Source organism: Zonotrichia albicollis, chromosome 12 (genome assembly GCF_047830755.1).
Source record: "Zonotrichia albicollis isolate bZonAlb1 chromosome 12, bZonAlb1.hap1, whole genome shotgun sequence".
In the NCBI taxonomy this organism is placed as follows: Eukaryota; Metazoa; Chordata; class Aves; order Passeriformes; family Passerellidae; genus Zonotrichia; species Zonotrichia albicollis.
The window spans coordinates 3819659-3840336 of NC_133830.1; the positions used below are offsets into that span (position 1 = coordinate 3819659).

At 43.5% G+C, this 20678-nt stretch overlaps 1 protein-coding gene across 10 annotated transcripts in view; it reads left to right on the top strand.

Annotated features, from left to right (window-relative positions):
* Positions 1–20678, top strand: part of FOXP1 (forkhead box P1) — a 376283-nt gene that overhangs the window by 40155 nt on the left and 315450 nt on the right. For all 10 annotated transcript variants that reach the window (XM_074550350.1, XM_074550351.1, XM_074550347.1 and 7 more), the window contains exon 2: positions 5207–5334. The gene's annotated coding sequence lies outside the window, so the exon portion shown is untranslated. The remainder of the gene's footprint in view (positions 1–5206; positions 5335–20678) is intronic.

Genomic DNA, 20678 nt, shown 5'->3' on the forward strand with positions numbered 1-20678 from the left:
GGGCAGAATGAGTTGAGTAAATTAGACAACTGTTGGGAAAAAAGGGGGACATGCAAAATCAAGTGTTCTACTTGCGTAATCTGTTTAACACCAGCGAGCCTCGGAGCCTTGTGGGACACGGGAATAAAAGGAACATCTGTGCAGACCACATGGCATGCTCCAGAGGAGCCCTCCATCCCAGGCAGCTCTGCTCTATTTGCAAATAAAAGCTCCAACCAACATCAAAAAGTTGAGGTGGATCCCAGCTGAAAGGGGAGAACAAATGTTACCACTCGGTGCAATGAGGTTCCCCTTGCAAGCAGACTTTGTGGTCTTTTTTAGGGATGCTTTGGACATGTGTTTCTAATGCAGTTTATTCAAAGGGGGGAAAAAAGAGAAAAAAAGGGGGGAAAAGGAGAAAGGTTATTTATTTTTGAGAAAATATTTTCTGTATTGAAGCATTTTAGCTGATCGTCTCAAGCTGCAGTCAAAATATATTAGGTAGAAATAAGCATAGGAATGTTAGGAGTTTTTGGGGGGGGATATATTTTGTTTGATTGGGTTTTGGTAGTTGTTTTTTTTTTTGTTTCTTTTCTCTTTTTTTTTTTTTCTTTTTTTCCCCCACCTGAATGTAGACATCCTGAAATCTCAAGGTTTTCCTGTCTGATCTTACTCCCTTTATTTTGCTGCAGTTTCTGGGGCTGATAAACAGCTCCATGGTTAGGCAGAGCCCTGGGGAGCTCCTCTGTCCCTCCCCCAGGACACTCGCCAGAGGGGAGGGTAAACAAGCCAGCAGTACATTTTATTTCCATTTGGAACCTGCTAGAGTACAAGGACATTTCTAGTTTGGGGCTTTGGGTTTTCTAGACAGGCTATATTGTTTTTAACAGAGTCATGTACCAGCAAGCCTGATAATCTGTATCAAAAAAGCACGTATTTTTTAATATGTAAATAGGAAAGGATGGTGTTTCATCTTCATTCCAATGTACCCAGGGTGGCAATAAAGCTTTTTAAATCCCTGTGAAACAGATTGTATATGGCAAAATTAATGTCTCAACTCTCCAAGTATTTTCTCTAAAATATTTGAATTTTTGCGTTTATTATGCCGCTTGTTTAAAATAGCGAGCGATATCAGCCGTGCATTCAAAGCTTAATTGGTGGAACACAGATTTATTCTAATTTAAAACAGTCACTTAAAAACAGTTTTGTATATATGTATACATGGGCACAACTTTTCTTACAGTTGTCTGTTTTGGAGCAGTCTCTTAGGCACTGATGTACAAGTTGAACCTGTTTTCTTTTGTGCAACATGGCTTTGAGAAATCATTAGCTAAAACAGGGTTTTGTGGTTCCAGTGCAGTCAGTAAACAGCCTGACATGAGTCGTGCGTGAGATGATTGAAATTCTGCCTTTGATCAGGCCTGGATTGTGCCAGATACAGTCCTGAGGTGTGTGTCGGTGCCTGTGTGGATGTATTTGTGTGTTGGTGAAAGCTGCTTCAATGAAAATTTGGCTAAGCAACAAAATAACCTGTTCATCAGCCATTGCCACAGCAGGATCATGATGGAAGAGCACAAAAAGAACTGCAGCCATGTGCTCATCCATGTCACCCTCCCCTGGCATGGCATGGCTATCTGGAGATGCTTGGGATGGTTCTCCTCCTTTTTCAGTCACATTTATCATTCCTCTTTTTTTCCTCAGCCCCTTTCTGACTTGTCCTGCTCCATGCCATCTTTTTTTAAGGACTTTTCCTCTGCCACCTGTGTTCTCCTTTAAGCTGGGCTCTGTTCTGATGCTGGGGGGATGTTTTGCAGCTTTGGGGGGTTGGTTCAGGTCTCCTGGCCAGGTCTGCGTAGCAGTCCCTGACTCGCTCCGGTGGAGCATGGGAATTTCAGACACACTTTCTTGCTTGCTGTTTTCTCCCACTGCACCTCTTCTCATTCCCCTGTGCACACAGGGATGCCTCTGCTGCCTCTCAGGTGTGTCGTGCCCTTTGCAGAGCTCCCTCACACCCAGACAGCCCTTGGCATGGGGGCACTTCCAGCCTGTGCCGCCCAGAGTGCTGGCTGTGGTGCTGTTCCTTTACAGCATAAACTCTTGACAGCTCGTCGGTGCATCAGCAACTTCAGTGCAGCCAGGTTTGCAGTTTGATGTAGGAATGATGCTCTGGGTTCCTTCAGAAGCCCCAGGAGCAGCTGAACCCCGGGGTGGAGATGCACAGAGAGAGGGCAAGGTGAGGGACCTCGTGCTGATGAGATGAAGTCCACAGTGATCCGCCCGATTGTCTGAGCTGTGTGCCTCTGCCTTTGAGATTTAAACAGTGAAATATTAAAACTTGTCTTTCAAATCTGCTCAATATTACAAAGATTAATTTTTGTTGGGGGCAGATTAATAGGTTTCCTATTCTGATTAATACAGTGATAATAAAAACGTTGTGATTGCTGGAATTAATGAAGCCCAGATTCCTGTTTCAAGGTTTGATTGACTCTGTACTTCAGTTATGCTAAAACTGCTGCATCTCATTGCCCCTTATCGAGCTGGTGCCTTCTAAGAATCTGCATGGGAGCAGGGCAGTGCAGAAGGTTTGTGTTAAGAGGGCTGTATTGGAAGCCCTGTCAAAAAATCTTTTGGGGAAGGTTTGCCAAAAATTGATCAAGGTTTTTGCTCGTATTGCAGCAGTATTATAGTTTCTGTGCCTTCAACCCAGCGTGCTATTTTTGTGAAAGTTGTGGAAGAGGAGTGGCCAACTCAAATGTGTGGGCACCTCATTAAAAGCTTGAATTTGTCAATGCCAGATCGAACTCGAGTGTGTGGGCAGATCATTAAAGGCTTGAGTTTATCAGAACCAATCTATAATCTGTTCCTCTCGCTCCTCCACCCTCCCCCCCAGCAGAATGGGTTGTTTCTCCAGGTTCTCCAGCACTGAGGTCCATGGAGGTGCCCGAGCTGGCTGTGTGCCCCTGGGCTGTGCTGGGCTCAGCCTGGAGCTGTGCCTGGAGCCACTGGGTTTGGGGCAATTCAGTGGGGCAAGCCCCGGAGCTCACGCCGTGAGAACTCGTGTCTTTGGGAGCTCTTTGCTCCCATTAATCCCAGGGATTCAAAAGATGCAGGTGGGGCTGGGTGCAGAAAGTACACGGTGATCATGTAGGCTTTGTTCCCTTGGGAAACCTGGCTGAAGAAATGTTTTGTGCAGTGAGGTCAGTTTTTGATGGCGTAAGAGGCATCAGTTTTTCCAGGTGCACTGTCAGAGTTCAGGGCAAGCTGGATGGAATGTCTTTGCCTCCTCCCTGCACTGCTTCTTATTCCTCAGGTAGGAGCTCTCAGCTTCCAAATCTGCTTGTTGGCACAAGGGTGCCAAGATACTCCTTATGCGGAGGAAGGATGTGAGGAGTGATCTGCAGGTGAGGACAGTGCTTCTGTACACTGTAGCCCTCATTTCTGCAGACCACATATATTATTTAGACAATAATTTTGCTTCAAAAGTCTTGAACATTAATTTTTTGAGCAAGCAGTAGCTAAAATGAGCCTCAATTCCTCATCTTCTAAAGAGGGCTCATGATGCTTTCCTGCCCTAGAGATGTATCATGGATAAAGATTTGTTGAATTCTGTGTGTGCAGCAGGTCAGCTGGAGAAATCTTGTCCCAACATATGTAGATGCAGCTTTCTGCTCAGCTACAAACCCATCTGCATATCTGTCATCAAGCACAGCAATAAAGCAAGGCTCAGATGTGTCTTTCTGACACTGCTCTGTTGCTTCTCTCAAGTGCTCTGCCCCTCATGAATAAAATACAACCAGTGCAAGATGCAGGTCACTTTTGGTTTGCAGGTATTGCAGAGTCTCCGAGAAAGAAGTCATTTTTAGCATAAATGCTGTTTAAAAACCCCTTTTGGATCTATTTTTATTGTGTAGCACAGTTTTTTAATAGGGTCACACAGGCCCTATATTTAGATTTCTGAACCCTTGTGATCTTTGAGCCGTTGCGCATTCAGCAAAGAACGGGACAAAGCCCCAGGGCCAGAGAAGTACCTGGACTTTGTCTTACAAAATTTCATGCAGTTGTTGCTGAGACAGAAGCTTCCAGATGTTGCTGAGGAAGGCTGCAGTGGACTGCCAGAATAATTAACTGCATGAGGTTAATTTGGGGCCGGCAGTGCTTGCCCCTGTCAGTGCTGGTGGGTGCGGGAGGGCTGGGAGCAGCCACTGCCTTGGGGACGCTGTTAGGGCTGAGGATTGAGGAATGAAGGGCTCACAAGCACCACAGGTGATTTTTGCTTTCATGCTTTCTTTTTCAAGTGTTTCAAGGTGTTTTCCTCCATTGCAAAGTTGGCTGTTGTGCAGAGGTCCTGGGAGCTGAGGCTCTCCCAGGTGTTGGTGCATTCATTGGGGCAGAGTGTGCCCTTCCCCACTTTGGGCAGGCTCCGGAGCTGCTGTTTAAATCCCCTGTGGTTTCATGGATGTGATGCAGAACAGCCCTGGGAGCACCTCTGGTTGTATTTCTGAGCATGAGTTGTTACCCAGTGCAGATACTGTATCAGTGAAGATATTATACATCTTATTTAAAAATACCCTTATTAGTAAAATGGGTGTTTTCATTTGTACAGCTTCCTCTGAGCTAAGCTTAAGCTCAATCTGTGTTACTAATAGCTGGGGAAAAAAACATACTAATTGGTATTTCTTAACTGATGTTTGCAAGTTTTGCCTTTCCACCCTGAACATCAAATAGTTTTTATATGTGTTTTTCCTTATCTCAGAGGAAAGATTAATGCTAACAAGAGGTTCTACATTTTATTAAGGTTTAATCAGGATGCAGTGAGTGAAGACAGAGAGTAAATAGTTCAGAAATTCAGAGTGTGTTATATTTTGATAATGCAAAGTAGGTTAAAGTATCTGGATTTTGTGCTCAGTACAATGTTTTCAGGCAGAATGTGGATTTGGATGGTGACACATTTTGGTATTTAGAAGGAACATAAGCTCTCCTGTCGGAGGAGCACGTTGCAAATGTGAAATAAGCATTTGTCTCTAAAAACCTTTCTTAATATTGTAAGTTTTGGTTTTATTTAAAGCCAAATAGAGTCTGCTGTGTGATAGTTTGATACACAGACATGCTTCTATAATGCTCCCCCCAGCTCCAGCATTTATAACCACCTTTTACTTTCAAAGGAAAACGATAGGCTTTGATATGATTCTAACTGAGTGAAGTTTTAAAACATGTTTTTGTCTTCCAGTCTCCTGAGAACATTTTTTCTGAGTGACTCCAGCTTCCAGACACATTTGCCATGAGAAGGGTTCCAATCCTTTCCTGTATTTGCCCTGAGTCATGAATGGATATGTGTGATGCCTGCAAGTAAAACTGGTGAGTTGTCAAGGCTGAGTTTGCAATAACTCTCACTTATTCTTTCTTACCAATTATCTTTCCCTCTTTTTTTTTTCTTCCCTTTTTAATAAGGTGGGAGGGGGTTGTACTGTCTGTATTTACAGGGTAGTCACCACTATTCTTAAAAAAGCCCAAGCAACTTTCGTTGGCATGAAATAGCAAAAATATAAAATATTACTTGTACAGAAAAAAATACTCCTTTCCTTTCTTTCTTCTCTTCATCCCCCTGAATTCTGTGAACTGTAAGGGCTTTGGTGGTGAAACTGGAGCTCAGTCATGCAGGCAAAGCTGCTGCCCAAAACAAGCCTTGCAGACAGACAGCATCTAATCCAAGCTTGTGTGGGCAATTCATGCAGTGATGAAATATGGATATGGAGAGGTCTCCTTGCCATCATGTGTCACATGGTGGATTCTCAAAGGAGCCATTGCCAACACATAATTAGCTCCAGCATTTGCTGCACTTGCATCCCAGTGACAAAATGGTGTCACTGGTACACAGGAGAGCTGTCCTGCAGCGTGAGCTTCACCTTGGTGCTGCCGCCCAACATGGGGGACAGAGCCTTCAACAGCCTGTTTGGATCAGGCTCAGGAGGATGCTGGAGTGAGACCCCTCCTCTGTTAACCCCCCAAGAAGCCCCTGGTCCCTTTTGTGCCATGCAAAAGGTGGTTGTGCCTTTCCCAGCTCCCCATCCCCCAGGAACCTGCATGGGGAGTTTTCCAAGCCCACTCCTCTGACCTGCCTCCTTCTGATTGCCTCTCTTCATAACTCGGGTGAGAGGAGGGGCAGTATTAGTTTGGGAAAACAAGAATCATCTCATTCTGCAGCAAAACTGGGAAGTCTGTGTAAGAAATCTTTCAAACCCAGGAAATCTGCATAATTAAATTGTGTAGGAATTGGGAGCACAAATTGTTTTTTTAAATAAATTCAGGTTTCTATTATATGTTTAATATCCCTCTGTGTGTTGGAAAGTGCATTTCAATTCAAAGATTATAAAACCTGAGAAATTCGTACATCAGTGAATTGTGATTTTTTTTTCTGTTTCCATTTTTTATTTTTTTTTCCAGAGGTAGCATAATTACCATGTCATTTAGCAAAGATTATAATAGCTGCTCAGTTTTTACCGACTGGTATAGTAAACAGTTGAATAAACCCATATGGCAGCTCAAAGTGTGCATAGAGGAGAGGGATTCTTACCATTTCCTTCATGTCTGAATTACCAGCCTCACTGATACAACTGAGATCCCCAAATGGGGACCAATTCCAGGCTTCTCCAGTCATGCAAAAATTTCTCACTGCTCTGTCACATGTGAATCAATTGATTTTAATCACGGTGGTTAGGTAATTAATTATTTCTTTGTGCCTATAAAGTATGCATGGGAAACGTGGGGTTATATGCAAGGTACATGCCTCGATTTAAAGCACCCTGTGCATTAGCTTAATGCCTCTTTAGTAAATGTAAATAATGCCTGGGGTCAGAATCTCAATATCCAGGTATTGGTAAAGATAGAGGCCCTTCTAAGGGTGGCATGGGTGAAGTGTGCCATCACTGGGTGCTGTGACAGCCCTGTGGCACTGCTGGTAGTGGCACTTTGTGTCTGGTCTCAGGGTGGCAAACAGAAGGGACCAGAGGGTTTCAAAGCATCCACTTGAAATACCAGGTTGAATTATGGAGGTGTGGAGCTGTGGCCAGCCAGCATCTGGAGCAAAGACAAAGTGTTGAAGTAACGTGCCCTCTGGATACCTTCACTGTTAAAAAAATAAAAGCAATGAGAAGAAGGATTGTTAACTCCCTCCAAATGCTGGCTTGAACAAAGAAAAAGACTCGCGCTACTCCTCCTAAAATTCACTTACTTCCAGTTATCTTAAAATTTTCATGTCACATAATAGCTTTAAAATACCTTCTGAATGCATTAGACTCTCTAGGTGCCTAGGAAATATTGCAGAATAATAATACCAAATGACCAAGCATTGAGCATTCCCACTGGAAAGGAGCAGTTGGCCCAAACTGGTGCTTGTGTTCATCTTAACCCTGATGTACGACCAGCCCTCCACCATAATTCTATCAAGAGATGGTAAGTTGCCTAGCAATGTGCTGACTGCAGAGGGTACGTGTCGAGCTAATTCAGTTTTTGTTCTCGTTTTCCTTGAGAGTTCAGCTTAAAGGAGTGATCCTTTCTCCAGCTGCAGCAAGAGCCACTTCTCGGCCGTCTCTCTTGTTCCCCACTCGAGTGTCCCTGGTGATGTCAGGAATTCATTCAGCGCCGTGCACGCCTTAAAGGTTTCCAGCTTATTGAGTAGCCAAATGTGGTTTCTGCTGATTGTGTTGACTGAATACGTAGGGCCTTTCGAAGAGGCAAGGGTTTTATTTAAGGCAGAGAGTTTAGTTGTATACCATTTTATGGCAGGCAAAGGTCACCTGGGGTAAGCAGCCAGAACAGGGAATTGCCTCATTGCAGCACCTCGGAAAATGAGAGAGAAAGATACACTAAGAGGTTTTAACAAATTGCTCCTAGTTATGAATTTTTAAAGTCGAGGAGCTGGTGCTGTGTACGTTTTTAAATTGGAGATAACCATGCTTGTAGGATAAATTGAGTTAAGAACGGAACAAATCAAAATAATGGGGTGGTACTAAAAGCCTGGTGGTGCTGCCGGCGGCGCTGAGCACCGAGCAGGCGGCACATCAGTGTCCCTGCTGTGTCCCTGCCCTTCCCACACGGATTGTGGGCACCTTTCCTATCTAACAGGGCCCTTCTCCTCCCTCAGCCTTCCCCTCTGGCTCCTGGGTACAAACAGGGCTGGATTTGCCCTGGTTGATACCCAGGGAGCAAGAGCCAGTTTGTCTGTGAGCAGGGGTGGGTTCCCCAGGTTGTGCTAACCCTGATGGGTATCAGTGGGATGGGGGCAGCTCCAGGAGCCCAGCCTGGCATCCCCTGGCACAGCTGCTCAGAGGGAGAGGTGGCAGCAGCCCTGAGATCTCACTTGTGTCCTTGCAGGATCTCCCTTGCTCCTTGTGGCATCAGTGGCTCCAGAAAGACTTTGTTTTTCTGAAACTTTTCTGTCCGTGGAACTTTCTCTGTGGCAGGGGGAGGAGAGAAGAAGTAATTTTAACAATTTAATAAAGTACATAATGTAAGTTTTATAAGCTGGTGTGAATGCTCCTAAGTATTTTGGTCTTTTTTCATAACACAATGAACCTAATATTGGTAAAAATACAGATCTTAGCTGCCACCATAAAGAGAGGCTAGATTTAATAAACAGTTATGAATGTTGGCAGCTGCCTATCAGATTGTATAACATCGGCTATAGCACATGAAGACAGTGTCAACTTACATTTTATCTCAGAAGTATTTTCAAAGCATTTATTTTGCTTTCTCTTGAGTCCTTAACCTAATTCAAGTTATATAATTGGCGGAATATTTTTCCACACCGCTAATTGGCTGGGTGCCAGCGTGGAAACCATTGTATGACTTGATGATGATCAGGAATTAACATGACATTTGCGTGGTGGTAATGGAATACATTAGTAATGTAATTCATGACTGTAAGAAAGAGACCATCATCTCCCACCTCTGATCAGCAGGAGGGGCTGGGAGGATGATGAAATGCTCCCAGCAGGCACCTCACAGCAGTGGCTGGCCAATCTCGATGTCAAATTTAGTTTTAAATTCTTCAGACAAAGCTGTAATGCTTACCAATTAATTACTACAAATGTCAATTAAAAATCTACCAAATAATGCAGTAAGATTAAATTTCAATTAAAAAAATTACATTTAACAAGGAAGATACAACATTATTTTAATGAATTCTGCTGAAGGTGACAGTTTATCTAGATATATTTATACCGTGTAGGTGGATCTAAATTCATTGGATGATGTTAACCATGTTACTCAGTGTACATATTAGTTTTGAAAATTATTTCGACTTTGGCTATGTCCTGGAGGAGCTGGGGCATCAGAGGGCATTTCTCATCACCAGGAGAAGGGGGAATTTCACGCCTTCACAGTAAAAAAAATTTCTCACACCTAAAATGAAGGCTTAAATGCAGAATTCTGTCCTGACCAAATTTGTGGTATTTTTCAGGGCTTTATATTTAGAAAAACAAATAGAATATTTTTGTGGCAATAGAGCAAGCCTTGACTTTTCTATGTGTATAATGATTTCTTGGGATGGTTTTTCAAGTCATCTATTTTATCATACAAACAGTACCTATTATCCCAATAAATCACATAACAGGAAGAGATTTTGCTTTGGGAAGGTGGTAAACTTAAAATCCTGAGCAGTGCTTTTATCTGCAAGGCTTTGCCCTGGCTGGGTAGAGGTTGTGAATGGATAATTAAAATCTCCTTATTCAAACTTGAGATACTTGAAGGGATATTTTGAACCAGCAGAAGAGTTGTGGGGTGTGTGAAGTTTGCAGGTGTGTGTGCCACAAACTCTTGTAAAGCACCTGTACCTGTTTGGATGCAGAGTGCTAACAGAGCAAAGTGGGACCTCTTGCTGAAATTCTGTGTGGCAGCAGCTTTGTTTTTATTGCTCAGGGCAGTTTTTGGGCTGATGGAGATGGATGCTTTGGGAAGGAATGAGTGCCCGCAGTGACCAGCATGGCACAGGGGCAGAGCTGTGCTGTGCAAGTGGCTTTCCTGGTATTAAGGTATTTATGAGATCTGAAAAATACTTTATCAGCTTCCTCAAACTTCTTTTCTGAGAGCTTTTTATTATGTTTTCACACCGTCACGTCTAGGTAAGAGGGAAGACATAATTGAAGGAGCAGATTTTATGTGTCAAGCCAGCATGGAAAGAGGTCCCTCTCAGGGACCAGAGGCTCCTTTTCCTTGGCACTGTTGTGTCTGGAGCTATCAAATTTCAGCAGGTTTTAACTTAAAATATAGAAAAATACAGTGTGCATGCAGAAAATCAGAGAAGCCAAACAAGTGCTCATGGCAGGTTGAAGTAGTGATATTCTCTTCAGTAGACAGGTCCCTTAGATGGTGCTCAGGCTTTGCCCATTGGTGGGGGAATGCAGCAGGCATGATCTGTCTCTCTGCTGCAATTCAGGTACCTCTGGGTATTGGTAACAGCTTTACAGGATCATAACTGCTTTGTGCTATTATCTGATAAAACTATCACCAGCAGGAGATGGGAGACAGCCTTTTTTTTTCCCTGTAAGGGCCTCAGAAATGGATGATGTGGAAGTGTAAGAGCAGTGGAAACATTCTCTCACCAGTCCTCACAGACAGAAAGGTGATGGAGAGGAAGTTAGAGCAAGGCAGAATCATTTCCTCACCAGCAGCCAGAAAGCTTTAAACAGGGAGGCAGAGGGGAAGAGTGGGAGCACATAACACCTTTCTGCCAGGAGATAATGGTGTGAGGAGCTTGTGGGTTTGGGGCACCCACTGCTCAGACAATTAGGTGGCAGCTGGAGCTCCTGCTCTTAAAAACCCATCTTTGCAGGGGCTTTCAGCTCTGCACAGGACCAGTCATTTTCTGATTCGAGTCCCTGGAGGAAGCTCTTGCTCTGGCTGTTGTTTGAGAAGAGGTAATACTGCACTGCAGGAAGAGAGCACCTTCTGTATCCCAGGTTCTGCTGCTCCCATGAGGAGCTTGTGCCCATCCTGAGCACTCTTGGTATGTGAGCTCCTCCTTGGGGTGTCCCACAATGAGCTCTGTGCCCATCCTGAGCACTTGAGGTGGTGTCTGATCTCCTCCAGATTTCCTACAGGTGAAAATTTTGCCTTTGGTAGAGAAATGCTTCTCTGTTTCTGTAAGAGTTGGCCAAACATCTTGAAGGAAGAGTCTTTGACTTTGGAGAAAATATTTATATCTCTTTGGGTTTTTCCTTTTTCTCCCTTAGTGTAGGGTTATGTCAGCTGTATTACGTTGAGGGAACACTGAGCTGGGGGAGGAAGCTTAAATAAGCTGCCCTCACATTGCCAGTTTATTCCCAGCTTTCATCCACTGATTTACATGCCATCTGAAATAAAAATACCCAGACTTCAGTAGTTTGTTTACCTTTGCTGGTTTCACTGTGTGGCGACCCGAGGAGATGCAGGAACTGTTCTGGCTCTGACATTTGCATGAGCTGTGAGGTTGGGTGAGAGGAGACAGACGCTGTGCAAAGGGAAAAGGCAACAGGGTTTATGAAGTTTTTGTCTTTCCCTGGTTTATAATATTTAGACAAAAGCAAATATCTCCAGGGAGGCCTTGTGAAATGAGAGACCAGAGGAAGCTCTGTGAGCTGATGGCAGATTCTGTCCTCATCCGGTGGGGTTGGGTGGTGGGATGCTGAGGAAGGGGCTGTGAGGGTCAGGCACACAGGAGGGTCCTGGATTGATGCAGGAGGAGGAGGATGTGGACTTAAAGTACTTGTGTAGGATAAAGTCTTTATACTGTCATCATGACAGTGCTCCAGTGGGGAACAGCCTGAAATGCTCTTTGTCTTCATTAATACTTCTTCCCAGCAGAGCCTTAGGAGATCGTTCTCACATCCAGATATACAAGGAAACCGAATATAGAGTTGTTTGTCGTGAAAATCCCATTTATATACAGCGGCTGTAAAAGCCCAGACGCTGCTCTGTCATCAGCCAGTCCAGGGGAGAGTTGACTGTAAAACTGGGCTGTAATTCCCTCTTGACAGGGGTGTGGTGGTTCTGTCTTCAAACAACTTCAAGAGCCTGCCCTGCCAAGCCTTTATGGATTTTGTTCTCACAAGCCAGGTAATAGATAAGTCTGAGCAAGGAGATAGATACAGATGGAGATATATATGAAAGGAAGACCTTTGCTCTAGGAAAATATCCATCATTGCTTTTTAAAGTGTGGTTCAGGATTTCAGGGCAGAGCATCTGAAGTGTTTGGGGTCCTTTTGTTGCAAAGGAGGCGCCGTGGGCCTGGGGCTGCTCTTGACAGCTCCCAAGCATTCAATATCCCCTTGATTCCAGGGCAGCAGGATGTGACCCTCACAGAAAGACAGATGGCACTGGGGAGCTTGATGTTTATTGTTTTCAGCAGAGCTCTACTGGAACCAATAAAGTTGCCGCCACCACTGCTCGGAGCAAAAGTGGCTGCAGCTGAACAAGAGACACAAAATTATCAATTAAAAAAGACATCGCCAAGCCCATTATTTTACTGTTGAGAAAACATCCTCCTTCCCGGTCTTGTTTTTTCCCCACATGGAGTGAATCTTTGGGATATTAATGATCCACTGTCATGTTTGTTTAACATATTTTTTTGGCAATGCCTTTTTAGGGTCGAAGCCTGAAGTTTTTCTCCATGTGTTTCAGCTAGGGAAAACTCCCAGTGTCTCAATGGGGCCTCTTCTGAAACAAATGAAGGCTAATTTTTCTCAACGTAATTGGGAATTTCATCTGAATAAACAGAGAAAGGCCTGGGCTTTGTTTATGTAAAAATATCATGAAGTGCTGTTCTGCTGAGCAGCTGAATTGCTGCTGGCAGGCTGGTTCTCACCCATGAGATTTCTCATTAAATTGGTGGCCAGAGCTCTCCACAATGGCTCAGTTCTCACATGGACCACTACGACCCCATGGTCTTCCTGCCTCATCCTTTGCTTTTCCTGGATCACTGCAGGCACTTGAGCACAGCTTGGGAGCTGAAGACACTGTCATTTTGGGAGATTTGGCCTGAACCTGAAATTTCCATGTTTTTGTGGGTTTTAGTCAAACCTTAATGCTACTTCAGCATAATGTTTTTGTGGTTTAATGTTCTTACAGTTTTTTACAGTGTTTCTTTTAAATTCTGTCACTGAAGTGTATGAGAGTTGACAAGTGTAAATATGTAGTTAGACAATTTCAAAAGTGTATTATTTACTGATCGACCATAATGGCTCCAAAGGAACCATTATACTCAATCATATCATGTCACTCTGTGGCACTTATTATGATGGTAATATGGATATGCATATTATTTTTTTTTTAAGCATGAGAAGCGTTATTGTGCATGTCTAAAAGCTGTTTTTAATTGTCAGCAATGCTCTGAGCTTTTTTTAATACCAAGAATTTAAACCACCTATGGCTACCAGCTTGCAAATTGTGGAAGCAAAAATCCATGTCTTTAGGAGGATGGAAAAAGCCATGCTTGAGATTTACAGCAATGCAACTGTGCATCTCCTTAATATGGCTCTTTTATAGCTTTGTTAGATGTGAGGGCAACCTAGAACCCTAACCTGAGAGCCTGGCAGGTAAAAGCTTTCCATTTTATCTCTGCAGCTTTCATCTGCTCCTGCAAGCTCTTTCCCTGACTTCCTAATTGTGTTTGCAGCATTAGCAAATGGGCGGTCTGAAAATACCACGCAGTGCAAGTCACGTTAATTCAGGGACCTTTTTTCTTTAAGGTGTCACAGAAGATGTCTTTTTGTAGCACCGGAGCAGAGAGAGGAGGAGAGAAGGCAGAATGAGAGCAGAATGTGAACACTGAACCATGTAAAATAAAAGAAAGAGACAAGCAGAGAGCTGGGAGGGCTAAATATGCTCCAGCCTTTCTGAAGAGCTGGTTTCAGGAGAGAGAGAGAGAGAGAGAGAGAAAGGGAGGGAGGCAAGAGAGCGTAAGCAAGAGCTTGCTTGCTAGAAAATGTCTTTTGTGGAGAGGATGGGAGGAGAGTTTGAGTTTTAGTGACTGGAGGTGAGGAGCTAAGGTGCAAATTTGGCATGGCGCACGGCAAATCGATCGCGGAGCAATAATTAGAGAGAGGAGGAGGAATCAGAAGTGTTTCTTAACTTAGAAACAAGGATGTGACTGGCTGCTGGCTGTTGCTACTTGGAAGCAGGTAAAAAGGAAAGGAATCTGTTGGGCAAAGTCCTTGCCGCAGAAGACACAATGAGGGTGAAATCCAGCTGTGGTTGTTGAAGAGAGATGTGGGAAAGGAAAATCCAGTGTTGTCCAAGAGGTTTGCATTGTCCAGCAGGGCAGTGACCCCTCTGCAGGAGCTGTTCTGGTGCTGAGTCCTCCCTGGGTGTGCCAGTGGGAAAACCTCCCACTGGAAATGCATTTTGCTGCAAATACAGAAGATTAACCATAAGATGCTAGAGTGAGCCAAATTTGAGTAGTTCAGGACAAGAAGGACATACAGTCTTGAACTAGTAACAACCAGATTTCCTTGCTATAGTTTTTAAATGAATAAAATTAACAAGTTTTTTGGGGGTTTTTTTGAGGGGTGTTATTTTTGGGGATTTTTTTTTGTTTATTTGAGTTTCTGTTGTTGTTGGGGTTTTTGCTAATTCTGCAGTAATTTTAACCTTGGCTCTCTTTCTGAAATTGTATTAAAGTTGTTCTCTTTTGAAATATTGAGCAAGAAACATAAATACAAATAAATGCACTCTTAGTATTTCTGTCCTTGACCTACATAAACAGCTGTATAGTCAGACTCAGTCTTGTATTTGTGAAAAGTCTGGGGCAACATAATTTTTGAGTTGGTTCCTGGTTAGAAAAGTTACTTATTGAAGTCTCATCACCCAGAACATGAAATATTGGTGTTTCTGCTGGGATCATTACTTTAATATTCTGAATAAATTGTGTAACTGCCGATTTGTTTAAGAGGGTGGAATTTATGAAGCTACAGTGCATTTGTACACACACATGCACTAGCACACAACACTTGTTGATGATTCAGAGAAGGAGTAGAGTAATTCAGCTCTTGGACTGCCTCACGTGTGATTGGCTTCCTTTCTGGGGGACTTATTTTAGGGAAAAATCAATGTCAACTGAAAAACATTCCATTCTGAAAAGACAAAAATTCCCCTACTTGTGAAAATGTGTCTTGGCAGCTGATTTAACTTATGATACAAGATTTAACACTTTTCACTAAACATGAATTTTTTACCATGGCAACAGCTACGTTACGGGCCACATGTTGGAGACTTGCATGTTGTTGCAGAAACTTGTAGCCCTCCACATTTAGCTGAGTCCTTGTTTCCACCAGCAGAAGGAGCCCACTCCTGCAGCTGTTTTGGGCACACATCTCCTGTTGCGGCCTGTGGGCATCCCCCTAACCCCAGCAAGGTGATGTGTGCCCTGGGTGACGTGTAGGCAAAGCACTTGGTGACAGAATAACCCAGTAAAAGTCATGGTTTAGCCTCCAGCTTGTCTTTCCAGTGGTAGGGTGGGAAGAGCTTTCTAAGAATGCCATTTGTCCAGATTCTCTGTTCCCTGTACCGCTCCCCATCGCCCCTCGGACACAGGCGGCTCAGCCCCACTTTGCCACGTGCTGCAGCAGTTCTGCCGTGTCCCCCAGCCCAGCTGCTCCTCCCCGTGTCCCCCTGCTCCTCTCTCAGCCCCTTGTCACCTCTCATTTGCTGTGGAGTGGCTTCTGAGGCGACGTTAATTGAATCATGCTCATCAGGGACTCCGTAAAGGCGTGACGGGCGGGACGGAGGCCCGGCAGATGGCAGCCCTTGAGGAGAGGGATGGGCTGGTGATGGGCTGGTGATGGGCTGGAGCCTCTGCAGCAGCACAGAGTTCCTTCTTCTGGTGCCTGGGCTGGGCTGGTGATGGGCTGGAGATTCTGCTGAACCACAAAGTTCCTTCTTCTGGGGCTGTGAAAAGAACAGGCCTGTGACAGTGTTCACAGGGGTTCTTGGACGAGGGAAGAGACGAGAATGTTGACTCCATGTTCAGAAGGCTTGATTTATTATTTTATGATATATATATTACATTATAACTATACTAAAAAGAATAGAAGGAAAGGTTTCTTCAGAAGGCTAGCTAAGAATAGAAAAGAATGAATAACAAGGGTCTGTGGCTCGCACAGAGAGTCCAAGCTATCTGGTCTGTGGTTGGCCGTTAATTGTAAACATTCAAGATAGCCCAGTCACAGACACACCTGATGCATTCCACAGCAGCAGACAACCATTGTTTACATTTTGTTTCTGAGGCTTCAGCTTCTCAGAAGGGAAAAAAATCTCAAGAAAAGATTTTCACAAAAAGATGTCTGCGACACAGGCCAATATGAACAAAGGGATTGAGGCTGGGTTTTGTCCCTCAGATTCAGTAAAACTGTAAACTCTAGCTACGAAGGGCTAGGTGCGAAACAGCAAGAGAATTTAAGTTTATCGGTAATTGCAAACATCTGCAGGTACCTTGAGTAGGAGCAGTTTTATTTAATCTTACAAGTTAGGAAGAGTATAAGTTCTCTTGGTTTAGGACAAAGCTAACAAAGGGTTAGGCAGAAAGTCCTGTTTTCCAGAGGTGAAAACTCTCAGTTCAGGTGTTTCTTGTACCTTTCTCTGAAGTGTCTGGTCCTGGCCATTGCTAAGCAATGACCAAGCATGTTAATGTTCCATTCTGAGCGCTGCGGGGACTTTTGCCCTTTTTCCTTCATGCAAAACAGCCCAATTTAAATTAAACCAGCTCTGCAAAGCAGAAGCTTCACATGGTGGGGATACTCATCCCCATCAGTTCTGGGCTGTGGTGGCACAGTGAAGGGTGCTGGTCCAATGTCCCCAGAACAGCTTCTTCTCTTAGCTGTAAGACTGGTTTAAATCTGGCCTTTACTTGGTGTGAATTCTCCAAGCTGTGCTGGTCCAGAACTTAAATAATTTGTTCTCTTTTTAGCATCATGTCTTTTAAAGGTGTTATATTTGTTTCCATTTAGCGTTAAATTAAAATTAAATAGCTCTGCTTTGTAGATGTAATAGTGTACAAATATATCTATTTTTAAATCCTTTTAGCCCATGTCTATGTGACTAAGAAGAAAGCAGCAGAGTAGGGGCCTCTGATTTTTGTTTTACTTGAATCAAACACCCTATTGGGATTTCAATTATAAGTGAATGTTACACTTGTTTGTTACTAAGGTGACTACAGTGTCAAGGTTATGTGGATGTTGTACTATTATAAATGCAGAAATAATGCAAAAAAGAAAAATAGTTGTGTTGGCTAAAAATCATCTTATTCCTATAGCATAAAGTTGCACACTGTCCTACATTTCAATTCTTGTTCTATTAAATTACCTGTTTAATAATTTGAATCCAGTGTTATTTTTGTATTATATTGCAAATGTGTGACTGTGAGGTTATTTTTAAGATATATTTATTAAGGGAATGAATACAATAAGACAAGTCATTGCAGCCCACATACAGTTCCTTGACTTCTCATTTTATGATGTTTCAATTGCATATGATTACTGAATATAAGTTTTAACTTTTATGGGGCTTCATTAGAGATGCAGCTGTGTAGAGAGAAATTCAGTGGAATCTGATCATTTTTTTAAGCTCTGAAAGCGTAGTGAGATGGAGCAACTTTGATGGAGCATAACTCAAACTTCTGACTTGGATGTTGGGTGCACAAATTGTGGGGTCTCCAAGGGCTTAGCAGGGCTGCAGTGGAAATTTGCTGCTGATGGGGGAGGTTTGGGGTGTGGTAGACCAGAGCATCTCAAATGAAAAACCTCTTTTTTCTGGATAGGACAAAGAGAAGAGGAGATTTCCTTGCTTGGAGCCAGGACTAGCATGAAATGCTTTTTGCTCCTGTGGGAATCAACACTCCGGCGGAGAAATATGGTTTCAGTAAATCCATGGTGTTTTCTTCTTAATAGAGGAGCTAAGTAAAATGAACTCCTCAAAAATCAATATTCAAAGCAATCTTAGTGAGCATGTGCTGAGAAAACAACTTTTGGGGCACATTTAAAGAAATAGATGTAGTAAACGAGTAGATTTGCCCCGTGGTTAAATGCTGCAGTGCTTTGTGTGAATACTAATCAGGAACATGTCCCATCAAGTACAGTTTCTCCATAATTTATTAGCATAATATGTTTGTTTTAAATGCATGGGAATGTAAACATATATATAATGGAATGATCATGCCTTTTAGCAGAAAAAACTGTTCAAAACTATTAGTGCCATTAGCTTAGTTTGGGGAAAAGTTATTTCATGATACGGATGATTTCTTTCCAAACATCAACTCTCATAAGGATAAGGTTGCAAATCCAGATCCAGAGAAAGGCATGGGAGAAAGTATCACGGGTGACTTGAATGCAAGACTCCAAAAATCTCTTATTTGTGATTAAAGCTGTGGCTGGGCCTCGTGTCCTTGCTTACTTTTAAGTATTTGCTGCTGCTGGCCTCTCCAGGTAGGGCCTTGAGGGGTGGAAAAGCTGGATTTGCCTTACCTCAGAGCAGAAAATAGCTCAGCTTTATTGGGAACCTGGTTCTTGCCTGTGGGGAGAGAGAGGAGGGAAGGGCAGTGGCAGTGGGGAGCTGTGGTTTCATTCTGATGTAGAACATCATCCCCAGAAAAATGGTGTTCTGGGCCATGCCTCCTCCCACGGCAGGGGAAAACAGATGAAAAGCAATGAAGCACACAATTACATAATGAAAAACAATAAAGTGCGTTTTCTAATATGTACTACTAGTGACCAGATAACTTTATTAAAAAACCAAATGTAATTGCATTTCCAAGTATTGCTCTGTATGATAAACTCCAGGGAAAAAAACTGACGAACAACTTAGAAGGAGAAGACTTCTTGTTTAATATAAACCTCAGACTTTGAAGTGACACATAGCAGGGAATAAATGTCCATCATCTATCAAATGAGGTTTGAACGGTTTAGGTCACACTAGACAAACACTTCTCACCCTAAAACCTTCTTTTCATCTTCATTCATCAACAACACCTTAAGCTCATGCCCCTCTTTTTCTTTTCCACTCTCTCAAAAAACAATAATCTACTTGATGCCTACAAATCACTGCTGGCTGGCACTCGTTAGGCGAGTTATGAGCTGTGGCTGCTGCTGCTCCCTCTGGAGCTGCCTCCTGAGCAGGGAGGAGAGGGGCTGCAGCTTTGGGAAGAGGAGGAGGAGGAGGAGGAGGAGGGAGGAGGGCTGCAGGAATGGTGGCTGTAGACAAGGTGAGCAGAAAGAGCTGAGTGAGGTAGGAGACCTAACTGGCAAGGAGGATTCCTGTGTGCCAGGTCCTTTTCTTGAGCTGGAGATGGGAATCAGTGGCTCTGCTGATGTTTTTGCTGCTCCATGTGTAACTCCAAAGCAGCTGGGTTTGGAGCCTTGAAACACAAAGGCAAAACTCCATGGGCAGGATGGAGAGGTCTATTCTCTTCTGAAGATTCCTCAAGCTGCCCTGCTGGGTGCTCAGACCCAGAAGCTCATCTTCAATGTGCCTTCTTAGTCTCAGGCTAACTTACAACTCTGTGCCTTGCAATTTGTTCCTGTTGCCTCCTCTGAAGTCCTTGGCTGGGCTGTGCATGAGGTGCTCAAATCCCATTTCCTAGTAGGAAATACCTCTCTTACACTAATCCTTGTCCAAAAACTTCTTATTTTGATTCTTAGCTTTTTCCAGCTTATGGGACTCCTCTTGGATTGGTTTCCCTATGGCACAGTGCCCCCCACCTTGCACCGTTTGCTTGTTCCTTCCTCAAGGGGTTCCTTTTTCTTTCTAAGATACTTTTCTGACTCCATCCCCAGCTGCCTGGAAGTGACTTGTTGAGCAGCTCTGTTCCCTGGTTTTCAGAGGCCACAAACTGTTTTCTCTTGTTTTCTGCCTTCCTCCTTTTTTATATTTCCTGTGGTTCTGGGGAGCAGTCTGGCAGACACAGCTTCCTCACAACCACTGGTTGATGTTACTCTGTGTGACTGCACATGTGAGCAGCACCAAAATCTGCTCGAAGGCAGAATTTTGTGTGGAAATTTCAAGGAGAGCTCAGAAGGGCACAGACAGTCTAGGGGAGGGAATTCAGCATTTTGATTGCAACAGAAGTTGATTTTTATCCCCCATCTCCATTTTAAACGTTGCTTCGTCTTATTCTAATGTGGGATTTGGATGGTGCACCATCCATGGTGTGGCCCAGCATGAGGGACCATGGTGGGGAGCTCTGTCACCCACCCAGCCCATTCTCAGGGGAGTTTTGGGTATCATTAACCTTTGAAATTCGTCACAGTGATGTAAAATCCTCAGGGTATGGCTGGTGGTGGGGTGGGGGAGCTCCAGGTGATCAGAGGGAATCAGGAAATCTGCAGCTTCATTAATGAGGGAAAGAGGATTCACCCATTTGTGGGAACTGGTCACACATCATGGAGTATCACGAGGTAAGCCAATTTCCTACCCCAATACCTTCTTTTCCACTTCTCTCCTTCGCAGTTTGAAAACCATAAATCACCTAATTGAAATATATTTAAGGACAAGAATATTTTCCCCTGCATTCCCACTTAATGCTTTGTAGCAAGTGCAGTTGGGATCATTCATGTGCTAAAGCAAGAGAAAAATTCCTCTTTGATACTGTGTCTTCATTTTAGACAGTTTCCTCTTTTACTCAGTTCTTACATGATAATTCTGAGTCCTTAGATGCTGCTCATTCTGTCACAAAAAGA